Consider the following 16,707-nt stretch of genomic DNA (forward strand, 5'->3'; position numbering starts at 1 on the left):
TACTCATGGAGAAATTATAATACACAAGTACTCTGAAAATCACCCAAGTGTCTAAATTGCACTTATTTCTCATAGCTGGTTATCCTGGATATCCTACGTTTTGATAGATCTGTATGATTCTGAAGTCTAACTAAACATGCCATGCTTACTTAACATTTTTGCTGTTCTTAAAATATAAACATTAGAGACAATAGAGTAAAGTTTGTATGGTTAAAATTAATCAGCTAAAAAATTATTATACAAAAATAGTTCCTAGGGTTGTAACAGCAAATCCAGCCTTAATTACAGTAAGATACATACAGTAAGATTCATTGTTGTTTTCATCCAAATGATGTAACTCCATAGGTGTTAATATCAATTGAATAAACTTTGCAGTATTATTATTGTAATTGTCGGATTAATTATATAACAGTTTGTCTAAAATATCCAATAGTTCACACAACTAAATAAAAGCATAGAATTTGTGCCTGTAATGCTTTTAAAACATTAAACGGGAAACAAAAGTGTACCCTATTTGTTAGTTAAAACTGGAACAAAAACATATCACTACACATCAAGGAATTAACTTTTGTAACAACAAATAACAACAGCAAACTGTAATCCCTGTGTGTTGTTTCCAGTATAAGTGAACTCCCATAATTATTGAACAAGCATGAATCTGCTGTTGAAAGCCTGAGGAGTCCACCTGCTGTCTGCTTTCGCTGCATGGCCAACTGGCCCATCTCCAGCCTGGCAGAATTTTACCAGCAGTACATTATAAACTGCAGAGATAAAACATTCAGGCAAGAGAAGTGAGAGAAAGTGTAGGGTCGACACTTTGTTTGACATGTGGAGTGTGTACTGATGCTACTGCAGAGCAATACACAGTTCCAGCAGAAAAAGGGGAAGAAAGAGACTGTGAGCTGATATACACTTATAGACTGTATAGTGCCCACTCACTTTTTCAGCAGTATTGTTCAATTAACTATTTTTTCCCATTCATTTTCCCCATAGGGATTTAAAAAAAAGGTATATTAAAGCCACGAGCCACGAACCAAGCCAAATGGCTACAAGTGAATCACAACATTATAAGAATGTTTTGCAGCTAAAAAGCATTTGAAAATTAGACAAAAAATTGTTCAGGAATGGTTTGAGGAGCACAACAACGAGTTTGAGGTGTTGACTTGGCCTCCAAATTCCCCAGATCTCAATCCAATCGAGCATCTGTGGGATGTGCTAAAAAAACAAGTCCGATACATGGAGACCCCAACTCGCAACTTACAGGACTTAAAGGATCTGCTCCTAACATCTTGGTGCCAGATACCACAGCACACCTTCAGGGACCCGGAACCCGACTGTTGCACTATTACTTATTTCCATGTTTAAATAGGACTTTGTGCCCTGTGGTCTCAGATTTTGAATCTCACTTTATAGCCTATAAAGTATAATAAAGAAGGAATAAAGAACAACAACTAGAACAAACTAGTAAAACTGTGTAAAGAGAAGGAAATAACAATGCAGAGTCCAGCACTAAAGTTATTATTTATACAAGTAGTGCTGTTGTATATCAATGCACTGTTACAATTTTTGCAATAAACAGCTGTGATATTTTAAGATGAAACTGCTCAATAGAAATCAGGATCACACCTCAAAGAACCTAAAACAACCTCCTGAAATCTACACCGACAATTACGTCTTTATCGCATCACGTCTTGCGACTCTTGTATCGGAATACGTCTTATATCAGGACACCCAACCCTTTAGTCTGATGGCTAAATCTGTGGTTTTGGATGTCCATGTGATAAAGAGACAACAGCTACAATCTGGCCCTCGATTTGTTTACTAAGGTGTCCTCTGAGCGGCCAGGTGGCGTGATCTAGTAATCACCCTGCATGACCTGACCACACCGCACCAGACCATGAAAACTGCTGCAACACACAAACACATGAAGTCATGCGAACAGAGAGAGAGAGAGAGAGAGAGAGAGAGAGAGAGACACAGACCATACATGACACATAATAATGTTGACAGCCAGGCTTATTGATTGGCCTTTAATGACTCCAGAACACCATGAACTACTGGATGTTCAACACAACCTAAAGGGTCAAAGGCAATCAATGTCAGTAGTCATTATTTATAATTAGCTGGAATCATATTGGTACCATTTATATAAATGAAAGAAGTCTCTTATGCTCACCATGGCTGCATTAATTTGTGTGTGTATATATATATATGTATATATATATATAAAGCAAAATATTATATACATGGTGTGCATAAGAGACTTCTTTCATTTATATAAATGGCTACCACTTTAACAAGGCAGCATTAAGGTAACAAAAAAAGTTGCCAGTATTGTCCTGCATGTTCCAATACTTCAGTTCAGTGACCTACAGCGAATGACAAACTGCTCAGTAACAGCTTAGTTGCAAGAAATTCAGCCAGTGGATACTTGCATTCTGTGGCATTTTAAAATGGAGTGAAAATAAAAAATAAGAGAATGTAAAAGAGGGAAGAGAACACGCGAGGGGGAGTTAGATGCATAATATCAAGTTCACATTTCTGCTGTCTCATGCTGTTACGGGTGGCATGGTGTGGGGGGATGGGATAGTATTGGTTGCCATACTCAGACATGAGCACCACTGCAACACACACACACACACACACACACACACACACACACACAAAGAAAAGTGACAGGTCCTTTCCATAACTCAGCAGGATCTTACAAAAATAACAACAAAAGAATTTCAATACATCTTGAGACATTTAATCATGATTTAGGAACACCAATTGTTGGCATGAAACGGAAGTTGTCTTTTCTTCCCTATTGTGATATTCAGGTGAAACGGCTGTGATCTCATGAGTAACAGGTTGTCCCGCTTTCACGCTATTATTTAAAAATGGTAACATATCACTTTTCAAATCATCACATTTATTATCTATATTAATATTTAAAACATAATTATTGTTATGTAACATCCTAGTTGAAACAGAGAGAGCAGGGAAACAGAGTGATCCACCCTTCAGACATATGGAGTGAGTCAGGTTTAGAGAGAGGTGGGGCAGGGTTTGAGATCATAATGCAGTGAAGCCTCACTGTTGCCTCATCAGGATTCTGGCATACCGCATTGTCAGCATGCCCTCTCTCTCTTTGTCTCTCAGCACTTCTTCAACTCCTCTACAGTGCTTTGTGGGGTGGCTCCTGCTGTAACTCTGCTGTGTGTTAGATAAGCTGAGTGGCAGGCAGTGTCTACTGTAGGCATCCCACTTCCCCAAGGGCTTTTAAGAGCAGCTGAAGAACACAGGAAGTGCTGGCTGCCCTCATGCCAGTCCTCATTAGGAATGCATCCAAAAAAGGATTTCTTTTGTGCCTCTCTATCCTTCAGTTAACTACAAAATCGATCAAAAGTGCTCTGTTACAGTCTTTGCTAATATATTTACAAAAATGTACTAAAATTCCCATTTAATGTATTTTGCTCCCATCTGAAACCTAAAAATGTTGTCTTTCATCTGGTCTGTTTTGTGTCGTCTGTATTAACGAATGTATCCTTTGCTGTCCATGTTATCCTACAATTCTGAAATAATGCATCTGAAAGCATTCCCTTAACTTATGATTCAATGTCTACTGAGAAATAAGCAGTAGTTATTAAATAATTCACTTGGTTGTCTCAAAAGATTACTTGAATTTACCAGGCGTGACATTATGGTGTCCTTAAAGACTGTATGAAAGTAAACACAACAGTGCAGCACTTCTGGGCTCTACGTCAGAATGTCGGCTCAGTATTGGCCACTGATTGGTCAGCTCCTGCGTCATTGTGCTCAAGTGAACAGCATCGGCCAATAGTGAGCCGGCGTTCTGACGTAGAACCCTGAAGTTCCGCATAGAGCTGACATGGAAGAGAAGAAATTATTGAATTAAGTCATTATTGTTGTTGTTTTTGCGCACAAAACGTATTCTCGTCGCTTCATAACATTAAGGTTTAACCACTGTAGTCTATTTTAACACCTTTACTACCTTTCTAGGCAAGGCAAGGCAAGGCAAGGCAAGGCAAGGCAAGGCAAGGCAAGTTTATTTGTATAGCACATTTCATACACAGTGGCAATTCAAAGTGCTTTACACAGAAATGAAATAAAAATATTACAGTTATAATAGGAATTTAAAGAAATAAAAAATAAAGAAAATATTGAAAGATAAAAATAAAGAGTATAATTAAAAATAAAAATAAAAACAGGGTTAAATTTAAGCATATAAATTAAAATGCAAGCAGTTCGGACAAAGCACGTACAGTGGCACAGTGCTCATTCAGTAAATGCACAGCTAAAAAGATGTGTTTTGAGTCTGGATTTGAAAGTGGCTACTGTTGGAGCACATCTGATCTGTTCAGGAAGCTGGTTCCAGCTACGGCTGGCATAATAGCTAAAAGCAGACTCTCCTTGCTTTGAGTGAACCCTTGGTATTTCTAATTGACTTGATCCTGATGATCTGAGTGATCTGTTGGGTTTGTATTTAATCAGCATATCTGCAATGTATTGAGGTCCTAGGTCATTGAGTGATTTATATACAAGTAATAGCACTTTAAAATCGATCCTAAATGTAACTGGAAGCCAGTGTAAAGATCTGAGGACTGGTGTGATATGGTCATATTTTCTGGTTCGGCTCAGGATCCTGGCAGCAGCGTTCTGTATGAGCTGCAGCTGTCTAATGGTCTTTTTGGGAAGGCCGGTGAGAAGACCATTACAATAGTCCACCCTACTGGTAATAAAAGCATGAACGAGTTTCTCTAAGTCTTGCCTGGAAACAAAGCATCTAATTCTTGATATATTTTTGAGATGATAGTAAGCGGATTTAGTTATTGCTTTGACATGACTATTGAAACTCAGGTCTGACTCCAAAATCACACCAAGATTCCTGACTTGATTTTTTGATTTCAGGCCTTTAGCCTCAAGATATGCATTCACCTTCAGAATTTCATCTTTGTTTCCAAATGTAGTAATTTCAGTTTTGTCTTTGTTTAACTGAAGAAAGTTTTGGCACATCCAACTGTTAACTTCATCAATGCATTTACATAGAGAGTCAATGGGGCTGTAGTCATTCGGTGATAGGGCTAAGTAGATCTGGGTGTCGTCAGCATAGCTGTGGTAAGCCATTTTGTTATTTTTCATTATTTGGCTGAGTGGCAGCATGTACAGGTTGAATAGGAGTGGTGCAAGAATTGACCCTTGTGGGACTCCGCATGTCATGGATGTCCACTCAGACTTATGGTCACCTATACTCACATAATAACCTCTCCCTTCTAAGTATGACCTGAACCATTTGAGGACCATTCCAGAAAGCCCAACCCAATTTTCTAGCCTGTCAAGAAGTATTTTGTGGTCAACAGTGTCGAATGCAGCACTGAGGTCCAGTAGTACCAGAATTGATGTTTTGCCTGTATCTGTATTGAGGCGAATATCATTTATTATCTTAATGAGGGCCGTCTCTGTGCTGTGATGCGGTCGGAAACCAGATTGAAAATTGTCAAAGTATCCGTTTGAGCTTAAGAATTTGTTCAGCTGACTGAAAACAACTTTTTCAATGATCTTGCCTATGAAGGGGAGATTTGAGATTGGTCTGTAGTTGCTCAATATGGAGTTATCCAGATTTCTCTTTTTCAGGAGAGGCTTAACTACTGCGGTTTTAAGGGAGTTTGGAAAAGTCCCAGAAAGAAGTGAGGCGTTTACCACTTCTAGGAGATCTGCTTCTAAACAGTTAAACACACTTTTGAAAAAAGAAGTGGGGAGTGTGTCAAGGGTGCAGGTTGATGTTTTAAGGTGCTGTACTGTTTCTTCTAAAATTTTACCATCAATTGCTTCGAAATCAGTCATAGTAACTTTCTGAGGCTGTGGTCTGATCTGATTCACCTCAGAGCAACTGAACGATGTGCTGATCGCATTTCTGATATTAATGATTTTCTCGGCGAAGAAGGAAGCAAACTCACTGCATTTGCTGTCTGAGAGCATTTCACTGGGAATGTGACTCGGGGGGTTTGTTAGTCTCTCTACAGTAGCAAAAAGAGTGCGCGTGTTGTTTATGTTTCTGTTTATAATATTTGAAAAGAAGGTCTGTCTAGCTTTGCCTAGTTCCACATTGAAAGCACGAAGACTGTCTTTATAGATCTTATAATGGACTACAAGTTTTGTCTTTCGCCACATGCGTTCCGATTTCCTGCATTGTCTTTTCATTAATTGCACTTCTGTTGAGTTTCTCCAAGGTGCTTTTTGTTTGCCACTCTTTTTCCTGGCTTTTACAGGAGCAATATCATCAATTACACCCTTAACTTTTGAGTTAAAAGAGTCAAGGAGAAAATCAACAGAGTCTGCAGATATGCTTGGTGTTAGAGATATAGCCTTCATAAACAGCACACTAGTGTTCTCATTTAAGCATCTCTTTTTGATAGAGACAGATCTGGTTTCAATGGCAGGAGAGATTGATATATCAAAGAAAATACAGAAATGATCAGACATTGCCACATCCTTAATAACTATTGATGAAATGTTTAGCCCCTTACTGATAAGTAAATCTAGAGTGTGTCCACGATCATGTGTGGGTCCGTGAACATGTTGTGTCAAATCAAAAGTGTTAAGAACAGTCATGAGATCTTTTGTTGTACTGGATTCAGCATTGTCAATGTGAATGTTAAAATCCCCAGCAATAGCAAAACAGTCATACTCAGATGAGATTGCTGATAACAGCTCTGTAAAGTCATCAATAAAGGCCGGAGAATATTTCGGAGGCCTATAAATAATGATAAGCAGGATGCGTGGAGCACCTTTTAGCACAATGCCCAGATATTCTAGAGACAAATAGTCACCAAACGATACTTGCTTACATTGATAGACATCTTTAAATAGTGCTGCGACCCCCCCGCCCCTTCTGACTGGTCTGCAGACACTCATAAAAGTAAAGTTAGGAGGGGCTGTTTCATTGAGGACTGTTGCACTGCAGCTGTCTTCTAGCCACGTTTCATTTAGCAGCAAAAAATCTAGGTTGTTTGTGGATATTAAGTCGTTGACTAGAAATGATTTGTTTTTAAGTGAACGGATGTTTAAGAGTGCTAACTTTACAGTATTAATTTTAATTTTTTCCCCCATAGTAATCTTAGTTTGACAATTAACAGGCAGCAGATTAGATGGGTTTGCCATACGGCCTGAGAAAGCCTTGGACTTTCTATCACGTAACAGAACAGAAATAGAGAAAGATAGAGGCACACTGGATTCACGCATGTTTTGTAAACATTTGATAAGATTGCTGTTGACGTTGCGAGGACCCAGAACACGTCACTGAGAGCTGGTATCAGTTGTTTTTGGTGCAGATGGAGGAGGGTGTGTGCCCTGGCGTTGTGACCGAAGAAATCTCACAGGAGGAGGGGCAGAGCGAGCTGGGCCCACAGTCTTTGGTGGTTGTGGGGCTCGACGCTCTTTGGTTGATATCTGGGGGCTCGCAGTGATCGAGTATGATTGTCTGTTTCCAGTATAAACAAAATCCATTTTCTCTGTGAAGCTCAGAGGCGGGGATGCTGTAGAGCGGGATAACATGTCTGGTGAGGGGGGCTGTTTCTCTGGTGTTACCGGAAACTGCAATATGTTATCGTCCGGTTCAAGGAGTGACATTTCTTCCAGCCTATTGCTTATATTACATATAAGTTTTAAAAGTTCACCAGTGTCACTCCTGATGGTCCCCATTTTTACCAGTGCCTCCACAGACTCCACAGTATGGGCTGAGATGTTACTGTTTAGTGGCTCAATCTGTGTCACTTCGAGCTGTTCTAATCCATCACAGTCTATCTGTGGTGAGCTCTGAGGGCGGGGTTCAGCTGGGAGTGTGTCCATGAGAAGTGGTTGTTGTGGCTGCGTGGTGTTATCATTGTCCTTGTGGGGTGTATCAACCGCATGTCCATTCAGATGCTGAAATGAAGTCCTGTGATCGTACTTTACTGGTGTGTGTGTGCTATCCAGGTTGAGTGGGTTAGCACACACAGCTGAAGGATGATGAAGGGAAAAATAAATATTGTCCTTTAGCACTCTTGCACCGAGTTTGTTTGGGTGGAGGCCATTTGATGTAAACAGTTGTCTCTGACTCCAGAAGAGATTAAAGTTGTCGATAAAGTTCACTCCCTTCATGTTGCAGGTTTTTTGCAGCCATGTATTAAGCCCAAGTAGCCGTGAGAACCTATTTGTTCCTCTTGCTGGAAGTGGTCCACTGATGAACGGCTGAACTTTCAGTTTTCTAAGTGTTTCAAAAAGTTCATTAAAATCCCTCTTTAGAAGTTCTGACTCCTCTCTCTGAATATCGTTCTTTCCCACATGAATGATAAGTCGATTTGCAGTCTTATGTTTCATCAGAATGTTCTTAAGTTCCCTGTTTACATCAGAGACTGTTGCTTGTGGAAGGCAGCATGTAGTTGTATCCCTGCTGCTAAGGTTTCTGATTGTTGAGTCCCCCACTATGAGAGTCCTGGGCTCGGCTGCGCTCTGAGCTGAGGGCCGCTGTCTGCTTGACCTTGAGCGCCTGTTAGCAGTGTTAGCTGCGGGCTGATTCAATCTGTGTTCGGTCATATTCATCACATTTGGGGATTCCTCACCCACATTCATTAGCACTTCAAATCTGTTTTCAAGATGTATATTTGGTGGTAGAAAACTAGTGTTTGCAATCCTTGTGTCTGGGGTAGAGCATGCTACTGCGGCAATATGTGATGCTCGTGACAATCTGATGTCTCGAGTGCCTTTGGGTCTTGCTCCCTGTTTGTTCCATTGATTAGTGTGTTGATCAGTTACTTGTTTCTCTACATGTTGAGTAATACTACATTTATGGGACTCACCGGCAGTGTGCAGAGGGCGATCATGATGAAGCTCTGCTGTGTGATTCGTCTGGTTGGATGGTTCCGCAAATAACTTTGTTTCAAGAACTGCAATCCTTTGTAAAAGTCTGTGGCAGTTTGTGCAGCAAGTAGATTCTAGAAGAGGCATTTTCTTATCCTTTTGAATGTAGGCAGCTGTGTTTTCCCTTCTCCGGAATGTAAGCTGAAGGCAGTGGGAGGCTGGTCGGTTGAAATATTCCGCTTTTTGTTTAGGAATTCAGTCACCAGAGTTTCTAATTTTATCATTGGAGTCAAGCTTTGTCAATGTGCTGATTTGCTGAAGTTGTAAAATATAGAAGCGATAGAGCAAAGCGCGGAGCAGTAAGCAAGAGCGTCCGAACAGTAGCGAAGCAGGAAGTAGAGCTTCCTGGTAGTAGAGCTCCCAGCGAAGCAGGAAGTAGAGCTAGGCCTTGAAAGTGGTCTATCGGGGGTCAGAAAGCTCTCGGATTTCATCAAAAATATCTTAATTTGTGTTCCGAAGATGAGCGGAGGTCTTACAAGTTTGGAACGACATGAGGGTGAACTAACCCTTTAAAATAGAAACCATTTTCATGCAAAATTGTTGGCTGTTAAGTCACTGACTGGCTCAACAGCTGAGAACTTATATTAAAAGGTATTACAGAGTGAACGTGGAGAAGGCCACATTTGAAAAGTAGAGAGTCAAGCATCTGCACCTTGTGATTTGGGTCTCATGGCTGCCGAGGCGACAGAGCGGGATCGATCGCCGGGATTGTAGGCAGAGCATAGGGAGGAGCCTGATGGAAGTTTTTCCTTATGGGTTTCTTCTGCTATGTTGTTTCATGTCATTAAGAATCTTCTGACCTTACTGATTAATGTGATGTGTCTAATTCTGAGGAAATAGATGCCGAGAGAGTTAAGGTGGGTGTTATTAATAATCCGCCTTCTCCGCTGTCCCGTATATATTTTATAAGCCTTTTATTCCTTCTATATCTCAACATTGAGGTGTCAAGATAATGGAGGCTCATATAGTCAGCTCATATAGTCTTTCCCATGTATTCAAATTATTTGCACGTGTCGTGAGACTGTCTGAGCAAAAATATGCGAGGATGCCCCAGCTGAAGAGCAGCTTGCTAGATATCTCTCCCCTGGTGCTGCATCCTCTTTGAAGACTTCCACCTTGCCAATGGAGCAATCGTATTCAGCTCTCGAGGAAACTAAATGCACTCACTATGATGAGCTGTGATGAGGGAGCTCCCATTTCGCTTGACTTTTTTTCTTGTGGGATGAAAGTCCAGTGTTTGCACCCCCCAGTTCGGGCCCGTGTCTGCTGAAGCAGCATGGCAGCCTTGATCATGGGGACAGATGGGCAGAGTAGAGGCGGATGTTATCAAATAATCCGCCTCCTCTGCTATCCACCTTGCGGCTCATGGCAAGGCATATGCAGAGGCAAGACAGGCCTGTGAGGCCCTGCAGACCATGAAAGCCGTTCAATTTCCGCTCAGCAGTGCTGCTGGAATGTGGTGTCCCCCCCAAAGTTGGGACACAGGTGTTGCGGCAACTCCAGGCCTGCCCATTGAGTGGTCAAAAAAAAAAAAGCTGTGCAAACCACAGATCTAGCCATCCATGCCACAAAGCACATGATCAGTGCATCAGCCATTCTATGGTTGCTATAGTTGCCATGGAGGGGCATCTGTTAAAAGGAAAAAACATTTTCCTCTAGGCTCAGATCTTATACTCTGACCTATACAGTATTTGGTCTGCTAATGAAGCAGTCGTGGAGAAGATATATCCCTTTCTAGGGGTCTGTGAGGGTTGATGCAGGGTGAATGGAGTTATGTAGGGTAGTATCGATTCCCTCCAATTTGTTTACCTCCCTCCCCAACTACTGTTGGGTTCTGAAGTAGGAAGGTACGCTCCCCTTTGGATGCATGCTCTACTATTTCGTAGAGGAAGTTGGATTGTGGGGCATCCCTCATTATTTGATGCTTTCTATGGTTTAGTGCTAAAAAAAGAAAAGAAAAAAGCGTTTGCTATAGATGGTCTTAGATAGAGTGCCTTTAATTTAAGGGAGGTTATGGGCTGCCACCCCAGTTACATTTGGGTCTTTAAGTAGGGCCAAGCTTCCCTTCGGCTTCATTGAGGTTTAGAGCATGGGTGATGAGAGTTATTTGGAAAACTGCATTATGTCCTGCTCTCATTTGCCACCCTTTCCTGAGTAAAGGGTACGGATGTATGCAATACATGGGTGGCAATACCGAAGGGTTATTCCATGTCAAAGCAACCAAATTTCATAAACTTCCCACATAAATAGTGATGAAAGCCAAAATATGAAATGGCATGAATGTATATTGACTGAGTAATCCACTATTTTGTCGAGTGGTTGAAAAAGACAATTTTCACTTGAGATTTGGAGCCAAATTAAAGGGGGGTTAAAATGACTTTAGAAAGATGACAGCATCATTATATGCCAACAGTGACAGTTCAATATGGTTCAATCCCAGAGATATGGAATGCAGCTCCATGAGAAAATTGGTCAATTGTACACATTTTCAGTGGTTAAAAATCAAATGTGGGCCACTTTACATAAAGCATACTTTTTTCTTTTAAAGAGGAATATCTAAACAATAAATAATGTTGAAACTAGAAATGTATCTTGTTTTTTTCTATCAACACAATTGCATACAACACACCTCTCTGGGTCCCAAAAATCCACTGAAATGGTCAAATTGAGGCACATTAACTTGTTCTCCAACATGTATTTAAAATAATCTATATCTGAATCAGTTTCAGGGTTATTTGGAAGAAGGGATTTTGTTTATGAAGCTTCTGAAGCTATAGGGCTAGTTTTACTAACAGCTTGCGCCAACGGAAACCCTCTTTTAGCGTTAAAAAACTACTTTCAGTATTTACTAAAGACACGCATTGATAAATTAGCGCTGAAAAGGCGTGGACAGTTATTTTTGCGGCTGACCTTATTGTATATGTATTTGTAGGAGTTTCCCTTTCAGGCGCAAAATATATGGGAGGAGAGTATTTAAATGAATCACGCAAGGTGATTTACAAAGGTTTGTGCTCATAAATTTACTGGTGTTTGCAACATTATTTACTGCCCAAAAAAAGCATGTCTTAAACCAGACACTAACTGGAAGAGTGCGTTGGTCATTATGGAAATTATCACACAGAACTGTCCAGTCCCATCGGTGCTTTTATGAAATTGCATTCTCACGCTAATTTGGCCTTTTTAGTAAATCTGGCCCCAATAGTTCGAATATATAGAGTATCATAACTGTTACCACATTGAAATCCCATCCCAATAACTCTGGGACTGGGATTGAACCATATAGGACCTTAAAAATTAAGATACCAAAAGAAAAGTTTGTTCCCAGAGTCTAAAAGTATATATTGAGATATCTTTAATACTTCTTGATTTACAGCCATGCAAACTTGGGGCAAAAAACACAAGAAGTGCTTTTTCCCAATTTTGAACTGTCACCGTTGGCATATAATGCAACAAAGAGTGCGAAAGTCAACAGATTTAACTGATCTACCAAATATCTGTGTAAAAAATAAAATGATGCTGCCATCTTTCTAAAGTCATTTTTACCCCCCTGTAATTTGGCTCCAAACCTCAGGTGAAAATTGTTATTTTGACCCCCCGACAAAATAGTGGATTACTCAGTCAATATACATTCATGACATTTAATATTTTGGCTTTCTTCCTTATTTATCTTTAACCAAAAAAAAAAAAAGATCACTCAAAACCAAAATGTTTAGGTGGGGACCGCTGCTTGAGTTGACACGGAATGACTCACCTTGCATTTACTCAAGTCAGGGTATGAGGTATTCTCCCCTAATCACTCCGGGGTCGTTAAAATGGAGTAGAAGCTCCCCTGTGGTAGGCTGCTCCCTAAGTTGTCAAATACTGGTGGTGAGATATGCCTGATATAGTTGAGGCTATGTTCAGTATTTTCCCCTTAGAGCTCTGCTGTTGGGGCCACATAGGGCCGAGGCCTGTCCTGCAAAGTGAGAAAGGAAGGTGTAACAGCTGGGACTTCCCTTACTGTAGCGCATAGAAGATGTTCCCAAGTATATTGGCTTAGCACAGGGGTTTTCAATCTTTTAGATGCCACAGACCCCAAAATATGATCATCCCTGTGAGAGGGACCCCCATCCTAAAATGTATAAGGCATCTGTCTTTTATAAACTCCCAATTTATACACATTAAAAATTAATATTATAAATCTAAAATGACCCTGTACCACAAAACCGGTTATAAGTCGCACAGGCAATAGCCAACAATACATTGTATGGGTCAAAATTATCGATTTTCTTTTTATGCCAAAAATCATTAGGATATTAAGTAAAGATCATGTTCCATGAAGATATTTTGTAAATGTCCTACTGTAAATATATATATATATTTTTAAATTATTATTAGTAATATGCATTACTAAGGACTTCATTTGGACAATTTTAAAGGCTATTTTCTCAATATTTCGATTTTTTTTTGCACCCTCAGATTCCAGCTATTCAAATAGTTGTATCTCGGCCAAATATTGTCCTATAATAACAAACTTTTAATTTATTCAGCTTTCAGATAATGTACAAATAAAAAAAAAATACCCTTATGACTGGTTTCGTGGTCCAGGGTATGTATTATTATTTGTTGTTTATTTAATATTAACCTAATTTTTATTTATATGAATCAATATATATATATATATTTTTATATATATATATATATTATTTTTTTTTTATTATTATTTTTTCAATTTAATAACTAACCACTGTTTTTTAAATCACATTGTTTGTTTTTGTATTTATTTAGATCTAATTTATTGATTTACTAATTTATTTTAATCTAAATTATTATTAATAATATTATAATATTATTCCACAGACCCCGTGTCACTCCTTTCTAACCCCTGGCTTAGGAAGTAGCACTACTATATGAGTAACATGGGATGCGCCCATGGGGTAGATATGATTCTGATTCCGGCTGGGTAGTCTGTAGAGTCAGTTTATGCTATGCCCACAATGTTTGCATATTCACGGCCTAGTGAGGCAGGCATTTCCTCAGCATGGCGTAGTGGATGCTGGTTCCCCATAGTGTCAAAGATGCGCCGTCAAAGTTGCACTACGAAAAGAAAGATCTTAGGCTGAGAAAGGGTTCCCCTAATATGATCCCCGTCTACCGATGATTATTGGCTTTTGTTTACCCGTGCCTCAGAAGCAGATCACACTGATGCCGTTCCCCATAGCATCAATAACAGATGCGCCATCTCGTTCTTCTCAGAGAATACGGTTGCATACACAACCTAAGATGATTTTAGAGACGACAGACGACAACAGATTTTAGGGGTAGAGCTGTACCAAAACATTCACACTTGCAGTGGCTCTCTTATCTCTTTACAGTGGACCAGGATACTCTATATTTACTGATATAGAGTACAGATCATATAGAATGTGTTATAAGGTTTCATGAGGATTTGATCTGTTATCAATTGTAAAATTGTGAAAAAACTGTTTAACTTCACAGTGCAACTGTAACAAAACTCATGTGGTATGATGCATAACTTAGAACTTTATATACATTTCTTAGATCCAGGTATTTAGATGCAATTCAACTCAATAATGCATTCACTAACACTTTTAAAAGAATAGTTCATACAAAAATGAGAATTCTGTGATGTCTCATGCCTAATGTAATTCCAAAACTGTATCACCTTGTAGAACACAAAATAATTTCTTTCATTGTATTGACAAAAAAAAAAAAGATAAACTTTTTCAACATTTCTTCTTCAGCCTTCTAAAGAGTCATACAGTCTAAGGTTTGTAACGACATGAGAGTGAGTAAATAATGACAGAATTCTCATTTAACTCATCAACATACAGAGCAGCACAAAGCTGAGCTGGAAGTTTACTGTCCACTTTCTCATATACCGCAGAACAGTCCACCAGGACTACCACAACAATCTCGCTCTAGTGAAAATACAGTATAACTGAATATATGAGGCAGCTGGCAGCTCTATCACTGCAGTGAGCCAATCACAGTTTGAACTGAAGCCAAAACTCAGCAAAAGTAGACAGTGATCACCTACAGAGTGCTAAAACGTGAGTGTGCACATCAGTGTACAAATAAAGATGCAATGAATCTCTCCTAACATTATCAGACATTACATTTGTTAAGGAATAGCCAAGGTTATTCCCCAAAGAATAGGATGTGGTTTAACATCAAAGAACAAAGGTTTGGCACAAATATCTGGCATTAAACATGTTAAATCATACACAAAGACTAGTCTACTGTATGACACTAGCATAGATAAAAAAGACATACTGCAGTTGCACACTCACCGGTGTCTTGTGCTGTGTAGCTGCCTGATAACTCCAGCTTGGCTTTCACTGTGAAAACACAGATGGGCTGAGCAGAATCCTATCTGAAAGGTGTAAGATAGAGAAAGCAAGAGTCAGAGAGGGAAGAGAGAGAAAGGGAGGAGTGCGCTCAGGATGTTGCCAGTGCTTTGGCTTGCAGTAATGTATTCCTCCCCAAGCTCAGCGAATCTGCTACCCGGCTATGCAGATCATGAACTCTGAATCTGTGTGTGTGTGTGTGTGTGTGAGTGAATGTAAGGAAAGTATCTGAGGGTGAAACACAAAAGCATAATAATTGCTGTCCATGTGCATTTTTAAGTGCTGAGTAAACAAAACAATAGCCATTCAGGTCAGCCTTGTAGACTTTGACAATGTCAATTCAACCATCAGGCAAACAAAACCATGCAATGTTTCACATATGCTAACCAACAGTACATTATAAATATGGATTGCAAACAAAATATACAAGGATTAAATAAAGAAATATACAGGTATCATCTTGCTTGACTGTTTTCACTGCCGTTTTAATGGTGATTCTCTGTGTTCTACCACACCAAATGTCCATAGGCAGTTTTTTACAAATATCCAAGCCAATTTTGTGTAAAGCATCTAAAAAAGAAAAAAAAAAAAAATCACAAAGCTGTCATGATTTTCAATAACCCTTAAATGCACGAATGTTTCCCCAATCATTATTACATAATCGGGTCTTTAGCAACCCGGATCAGGTGAAGTGAATTACACTGATTATCTCTTCATCAGGGCACCTGTTAGTGGATGGGATATATTAGGCAGCAAGTGAAAATGTTGTCCTCAAAGTTGAAGTGTTAGAAGCAGGAAAAAATGGGCAAGCGTAAGGATTTGAGGGAGTTTGACATGGGCCAAATTGTGATGGCTAGACGACTGGGTCAAAGCATCTCCAAAAAATTGGGGTGTTCCTAGTCTGTAGTGGTCAGTATCTATCAAAAGTGGTCCAAGGAAGGAACAGTGGTGAACTGGGGACAGGGTCATAGGTGGCCATGGCTCATTGATGCACGTGGGGAGCGAAGTCTGGCCCTTGTGGTCCGATTAAAACAGACGGGCTACTGTAGATCAAATTGCTCAAGAAGTTAATGCTGTTTCTGATAGAAAGGTATCAGAATACACAGTGCATCGCAGTTTGTTGCTTATGGGGCTGCATAGCCTGCAGATCAGTCAGGGTGCCCATGCTGACCCCTGTCCACCACCAACAGTGGGCACGTGAGCACAAAGCAATGTAAGAAGGTGGCCTGGTCTGATGAATCACATTTTCTTTTACATCACATGGATGGCCAGGTGTGTGTGTGTGTGTCGCTTACCTGGGGAACACATGGCACCAGGATGCACAATGGGAAGAGGGCAAGCCGGCAGAGGCAGTGTGATGCTTTGGGCAATGTTCTGCTGGGAAACCTTGGGTCCTGCCATCCATGTGGATGTTACTTTGACACATGGATCCACCTACCTACTGTAAGCATTGTTG

The 16,707-nt window shown here is 40.0% G+C and overlaps 1 protein-coding gene across 1 annotated transcript in view; it reads right to left on the reverse strand.

The window, feature by feature from the left end:
- Positions 1-15,432, reverse strand: part of kcnab2b (potassium voltage-gated channel subfamily A regulatory beta subunit 2b) — a 71,700-nt gene extending 56,268 nt beyond the window's left edge. Inside the window, exon 1 of the mRNA XM_079803071.1 lies at positions 15,195-15,432. The gene's annotated coding sequence lies outside the window, so the exon portion shown is untranslated. The remainder of the gene's footprint in view (positions 1-15,194) is intronic.
- Positions 15,433-16,707: the final 1,275 nt, after the last annotated feature.

This window comes from Gobio gobio, assembly GCF_949357685.1.
Source record: "Gobio gobio genome assembly, chromosome: 21".
NCBI classification, from domain to species: Eukaryota; Metazoa; Chordata; class Actinopteri; order Cypriniformes; family Gobionidae; genus Gobio; species Gobio gobio.